The sequence below is a fragment of the Cavia porcellus genome, unplaced genomic scaffold (assembly GCF_034190915.1).
Source record: "Cavia porcellus strain 051 isolate PalLab524CR breed Dunkin Hartley unplaced genomic scaffold, mCavPor4.1 scaffold_6, whole genome shotgun sequence".
Classification (NCBI taxonomy): domain Eukaryota; kingdom Metazoa; phylum Chordata; class Mammalia; order Rodentia; family Caviidae; genus Cavia; species Cavia porcellus.
This window is the reverse complement of record NW_026947489.1, coordinates 9,221,020-9,227,906: the sequence shown is the minus strand read 5'-3', so window position 1 is coordinate 9,227,906 and position 6,887 is coordinate 9,221,020. Positions and strand designations below refer to the sequence as shown.

Genomic DNA, 6,887 nt, shown 5'->3' with positions numbered 1-6,887 from the left:
CAAAGCTCACCCCCTCCTAATTGTGACACTACGTTTTTTAGCCCCTTTGTTCTTGAGATTTTTTATGGTATGCTAGTCCCCTGTCCCAAGATTTTGTTCTCTGCAGTTTCAGTTAACTGGAATGAGCATGGTCTGAAAATACAAAGTGAAAAATTCCAGAAATAAACAGTCCCCAAGTTTTAAATAATCTTTAATTTAATGAGTTGTTATAATTTTCCTATTTTGTTACTTATCAATGTTGTTAAAGTCTTACTGTGCCTAATTTATAAACTATACTTGATCATAGGTAAGTACATATGTATGGGAAAAACAGGGTTTGGAACTATTCTTGGCATTGGCATTACTGAGAGTCTTGGAGAGTATCTCTTGAAAATCATGGGAAACACAGAATTTCTATGGCAGAAGCATAACGCACATCTCTTGCCAACTCTATGTCCAGTATGTCACATTGATTGATAGCTTGGTTTTGGCCAGGATGGGCATATTTTACATTATAGAAATTGGCAAAAGTTAAAAATCAGGCCTTGATTTATTATTTGGATTATCTATACTTAGGAAAATAATGAAGATATCAGATTTAATAATACAGATTAAAGTGTGTCAAGTCTGAGGTCATTGTATTGTGCACAGCAGGAAATGGATAAGGTAATATTTTTCCAGGATTTCAAAACAAATATTGTACATGCGTGGGTCAGCAAAAAGAGTTGCTCACATGTTTGATAAATAAAATATGAATTAAAAAAAACTTTTTCACTATTTTGTCTGATTACTAGCATGAGTGAAAATATCAATCATGTGAGAACTGCCCTAATTTTTTACTGACAGAGATTGACAAAAACAAAACATTCTGGGAGAAACAGTTATGTGAAAATTACAATAAGCAGTGTGGTGCATCTTATTGTTAATACTAAAGAGTATGCTGCATATCTTTGATATCAGTAATATTCAGAAGGAACCTACATACATATAAATGCAGAGAGCCAAGTTCATAAAACATTTTCTACCCACAATCTGGCTCTGATTAAAAAAGCAAAACAAACATGAAATTGGCACTTTACCCACTGTGTTTGCCCTGATATGAGTGGAATGGCCCTTTTGGAATGTTTGCAGAAGGTTATTTTAGTGAGACAAAAACTAAGTACATGATAAAACAAAATAATTTTTAACTCAAGGAACAAAGAAAGATTGCATTAGACAGGAAATACAACCACATCTACTGAACAGATCATTTTTCAATTTTTAAATAATTGAAATAATCAAAATAATGAATATTGATTTAACCAAAATTTGATACACTGTTGATTGTAAAGAAAGATAAAAGATAAAAAAAAAAGATGCCAGTAATGAATGGCAACCAGCAATGAAACAACTTCTGTTGCCACGTCCTGTTTTCAGACATTTTAAACAAGTAAAAAAAATCTATGACTTGCAGTAGGTGTGACAGAGAAAGAAAACAAATGTGTAAGGAAATGGGATAAGAGAGCTAGGAGACCATTAAAGGACGTCTAAAAGCTTAAATTTTTATTTTAAGTTGCTTTTTTAAAAAATCGTAACAGAAGATTGATGCGTTCATTATAAGCTAGGTGGTACTCGGTATATTCATTAAATTAAAAATGTTGATAATACACTTTAAGTATCACTGTAACATAACCATCCCTGACCCTCACTCCTCCAGCTGCCTTCTGGGTGGCCCTGGAGCCTGATAAATCTAATAACTGCAGATCAGCTGACGATGTTTGAGCCCAGGGTCTCTTTGCTTTCACGGTCTATGTGTTAACTTGCACATTGGCTATGCCTTGCTTTGCAGAATTTTCACAATGGGGCAAGTCTGGCTCTTATTACTCCACATTTGCAGACAGGGGAGCTGAGGCTCTCGGTGGTTCCTGTGACTCACCAAGTCTCTCACTTGTGCCTGCTGAAGTGGGGGGTCGCGTCCCCTCTGGAGGGTGACTGAGAGCTGGGTGAGTCCACCCCCATCGGCAGGCTGCTGATCACCTAATGACATCATCTTCTGTTCTGTGTGAGCCTGGTAATCCTATCCACCCTGAGCTTTCCTGAGAAAAATAAATTAAAACAAGGCCCTCTGAGCAGCCCCCAATCTACTTAATTGTCCTCTTGCACTGTTTTTGTTCGACAAACAGTCCCTGGCTCTTAAGATTCTTCCCGCGTCTATCTGTCCTTCATGGTTATTGCTGGAATTTCTTTACAACTCCACTCAATGTAGAAAACATATTTTATATCTAATAGGTCTCATCTCGGTCTGCACTAACTGGTACTTCTTCCTTTCCAGGGGCGGGGGGCAGTGAGGCCGAGCTTTTCCCACACAGAGCCCCCACTACCTGTCTAGAGGATCCGGGAGGCATCCAAAACACAGCGAAGGCTCAGGTTTACAACCAGAGAGCTCAGCCCATCACATATTAGGGAGCAGACAGGCTAATCTCACAGATGCCCCACCGCACTCAGCTTGCGTCCCTAACACATCTCATCTGGTCCCATCAAAGATGGATCAAAGTCACCTGTAGCCACAGGCCCTGAAACTAACTCTGGATTTTGGCCAGACAAAGCCCACCTCCAAAAGTGTCTGCGGGAAGAATTACAGCCTCTATGTGCAGGGCTTTCAGGGTGGTGGTGGGGAGCGATGAGACAAGGTCTTGATATACAGTTTTTATCTATGCTAATGCAACGCGGATTTCTTTGAACCTATGTAGGGATTGTGGGGTGACTACATCCAGACCCTCCTGGGGCAGCCCTGTTCCAGGAACAACGCCCTCAAGCAAGTCAGGGTGGCCCATGTGCACCCACCTACATTTTAACACTTTCTGTACAGTCAGAGGGTTGACTCCTAGGACGGCCACTGTCTGCTCAGCCTCCCGTTGCAAGCCTGACCCTGCCTAGTGCTATTTCCACAGCTCCTTATAGTAACGACACAGGTCATGCTTACCAATTTGTGAATCTGAAGAAGAAACCGAGGGAAAAGTCTTTTTAGGGAACAATCACCATTAACAGGGTTACGCTGCTCTGGGAAATCGGACTCCCAGCAGTTTAGGTAAAAAGATGAGTAGCCAAGGGGTGGCAGACGTTGCCCTGAGAGAGGCTGAGAAATGGAGGGGCTTCCCTTCAGGACCTCACATGCACACCTAGAGTAGGGCTTGGGGCACTACAGATGCTCAGTAAATCTTAGCCAGTATTTTTGCTTACTTGGTTTACATTTAAATTTATTTTGTTTATGTGATTCATATTTAAATCTGGAGGCAGTAGTCTTGCTGTTTATTTAGAATACAGTTCTGAGTTTGGAGATGCATACAGGGCAGTGTTAACACCTCCACAATTAGGTCACAGAAGAGTTCCCTGACCCAGCCACATTCCTGTGTTGCCTCTGTAGAGTCCAACCCTACCCCACACGCCCTCGGAGTCCACTGCTCTGCTTTCCTCCCCCTAGTTTTGCCTTTTCCAGAATGTTGTGTAAATGTTCTCATTCATGCCACAGGTAGCCTTTGGGGACTGGTTTCTTTCATTTCACATGACATTTTTGAATTTCGTCCACGTCACGAAGTGTATCGACAGATCGCTCCTTTTCCTGCTGAGTAGAATTCCATGGTTTGAGTCACCCATCCAAAGACAATGGGGTTGTTTCAGTTTATAGCGATTAGAAATACTGAATCTACAAAGAGTCACCAACAGGTTTTCACGCCAACGTGTTTTTCAGTTCTGAACAGCAAATACCTAGATGAAGGCATATTGGTTCATATGGTAAGTATGTGATTAAATTTATTCAAGAAACCAACAGACTTTTGTTTTCTAGGGTGGTTGCACAATTTTGCTGTCCCATCAGCCTGTTCAAATGTTCCCACTGCCACCTTCTCCCTGACACCCCCTCGTCCTGCTCTCTGGCTGAGCAGCCTCCTCCTGGGAGCCTCACCCTGGGACCGCATCCGATGAGAGTGCTCAGTTAAGTACTATTTGTTTTATAAATTCAGATAGGCAGGAAAGGCATATCACTGCAGTCTTAATGTGCATTTCCCGAAGCGGCTAATGAGACTTGAGACTCTTTTTATGTGCCTGTGTGCTCCCCTGACACAGTGTTTGGTGAAAATGGCCCCTTGAATATTCTGCCCATTTAAAAAATTGAATTGTTGAGCCGGGCATGGTGGCTCATGCCTGTAATCCCAGCACTCGGGAGGCTGAGGCAGGAGGATCGTTGTGAGTTCTAGACCAGCCTGGGCTACAAAGTGAGCTCAAGGCCAGCCCAGACTGCACAGCGAGACCCTGTCTCAAAAAGACAAAAACAAAACAAAACAAAACAAAAAAACAAATTGAATTGTTTATTTTCTTATCATTGGGTTTTGAGAGTTCTGTGTCTATTCTGGACTTACGTCTTTGGTCTAATAACCTATTTCCCCCCAGACCACAGCTCATCCTTTAATTTCCTTAATAATGCTTTTCACACAACATGACTTTAATTTTGATGAAATCTAACTTAGGAAGTTTTTTTTAATAACAATAATATGCTTTTGATGCCAAATGCCTTAATTCAAGACCATAAAGATGTTCTTTTCCCCCTGAGAGTTTTATAGTTTATATAAATAACACATATGGTTTAATATATGTTTCGGTTAATTTTTTAATGAAATGAGCCTTGAATCTGAAATTTTTTTTTAGTTTTTTGCTTATGGGTGTCCAATTGTTCTGTTCATATAAATTCAATATGATTTTATACCAATTTTACTTTCTGAAAATCTGAATTTTTTTCCCTACAAATGAGAAGATATAGGTGAAAATCATCTGGCATATGATTCATAGGAAAGTAAATAAGTAAATACTGGTTTAAACACATGGATACACACACACACACTCATACACAGAAAGAAAAGGCAAAGCACAGGCAAAGGTGAAGCTCCGTCACCTGAGACTATCACGTGGAGTGACCCAGGTAAAGCTGACTTGGAGCTCCTGGAGTGGCAGCTGCTGGCTCCCAGGCCCAGCTGAAGCAGGACACCCCTGCCTCTGTAAACACCGGGACGGCGCTTGTCCAATCCAGTCCAGTAAGCAACCAGATGAGCACCCTGGTGAAATGAATTGACCTCAGCTGAAGTTGAATGCTGTTCCTTGACCATGTGGAGTGTCATTGGTGTGCTAGTGAGTGTGGACACGTGCACAGACAGGTTGTGCACCCCTCCTGGTCTTGGCCTGAGCAGCCCCCTCTTGGGAGCCACACTCTGTGAACAATTCCCCCCAGCAACTTTAGGACCGCAGAAACTTCCAACAAAGGAGCTCATTTACTTTCTGACATGGTTAATGTCCTGATCTAATGGCCCTCTTCTATCACACTCAGCACCTAAATTATAGGGCATCCCCGGCAATTACACTGCAGAATCTCAGACTGCACCTTTACCGTGAGCTGCTGCACCAGGTCATCCCGTGGCTGCCCACTCGGTGTGTGTGTAAGCAACCAGAGGAAGCTTTCCTGCCACTCTGAGTCTTAGCGCTCATTCAGGTCATGTGTGCAGCACCCTCTTACTCTAGATCGCTGTCCCCTGAGATTCTCAGCCATAGGAAATACTATTCTCAACATAAAACTGCACATGCAACTTACCGAAGAAGCATAGCCACTGTGATTTAAAAGAAAAAAGCTCCCATCTCCTATGTGTGCTCTGAAGTGTCTCTGCTGTGAAAGATCATTTTCCATAATGACCCTACAGAGAGAAGGAGTTATGGTCAGGATTTCATACACAGGAGCCCCCAAACTTGCTCCTAAGCACAGCCAGAACTTAGAGAACTGTCACAAGGCATATTAAGCACCTAACAAAAATTCTCTCATGAGTTTAAGTGAATTTTATATTCCTAGCACAAATTATAAGGCTAATCACAAGGTAAAAAGGTAATTCACAGATGCCCGGGGCCCAGATTCAGGATCTGTATCCAAGCAAACTGGTGACAACTTACTGATGGAAGCTTTGTGTCTTAGCTTTGCTCTGTTATTCTTCCGTAAATAATGATCTAGAGTAAGCTAAACAGTAGAAAACTGTTGTCTATAAATGAAATTTCAGTTTTAAAAACTAAGGTCACATTCTAAACTTAAATCCTACTTTATAAGTGTGGAATATAAAATGTTTTAATGAGACAAAATAGGGAAAGACAGGTACAGAAACTAGCAGTCATAGCCATCAAAGAATAGCTGATGAGCCTATAATTCTGTCAATTTGATTTGCAATAAGATGAGGGAGGGCAGGAGGGCATTAATAGTTCTGGCATCTGAATTTTCTGCTCCAAACATTGCCTGTCTCCATCATGAAGCCTCAAATTGTTTACCTGGCTTTCAAAAGAGGCTCTTGTCCACCTGCAAGAAAGGATTGGAGAAGTTGTGGGAAAGACTTCAGGAAAGAAGGACGACTCTCCACGTGTCACTGCCGCCATCACTGGTTGCACAGTGGGGCTTTTGTCACCCTCCGACCTTCCATGAATAGTCACTCCCTGAGCCTCAGTTTCCTCCTGGGTAAAATAGAGTAAAAGCTATTATTGCATAGAGTTGGAATAGTGACATCCCATGCATAACACACTTAGAAAGGGAGTTTTGGCATATGCAGTATGAAATCCAATACAGTTTAACTGATATTACTTGAAGCTGGTCAAATTGGGAAATGGTGCATTTCTTCGTGAGCTGGTGGCTGAGCTCATCCATGCCACCTCCCTTGCGCACACAGGCACACACATGCACATTTAGCATATAGAAATGAACCTAATTATAAGCTATTAAGCATTAGAACACCTTACTTCTTTCAGGCCCATGATTATGAAATAATAGCAATTACTATCAAATTATTATTATTATGACTGTGTCACTCTAAAGTCAAGCACTGATGGAGTTTATAAGGAATGTGAGTACATTG

General features: G+C 41.5%; 1 long non-coding RNA gene across 1 annotated transcript; it reads right to left on the bottom strand.

The window, feature by feature from the left end:
* Positions 1 to 3,001: 3,001 nt before the first annotated feature.
* LOC134476359 (uncharacterized) lies at positions 3,002 to 6,648 on the bottom strand. Its single transcript, XR_010047926.1, has 4 exons — positions 6,310 to 6,648; positions 5,594 to 5,693; positions 4,904 to 5,063; positions 3,002 to 3,723 (listed from the first exon to the last, which is right to left on the bottom strand). It is a non-coding gene; the product is annotated as an uncharacterized LOC134476359 (long non-coding RNA).
* Between the last annotated feature and the right edge of the window lie 239 nt (positions 6,649 to 6,887).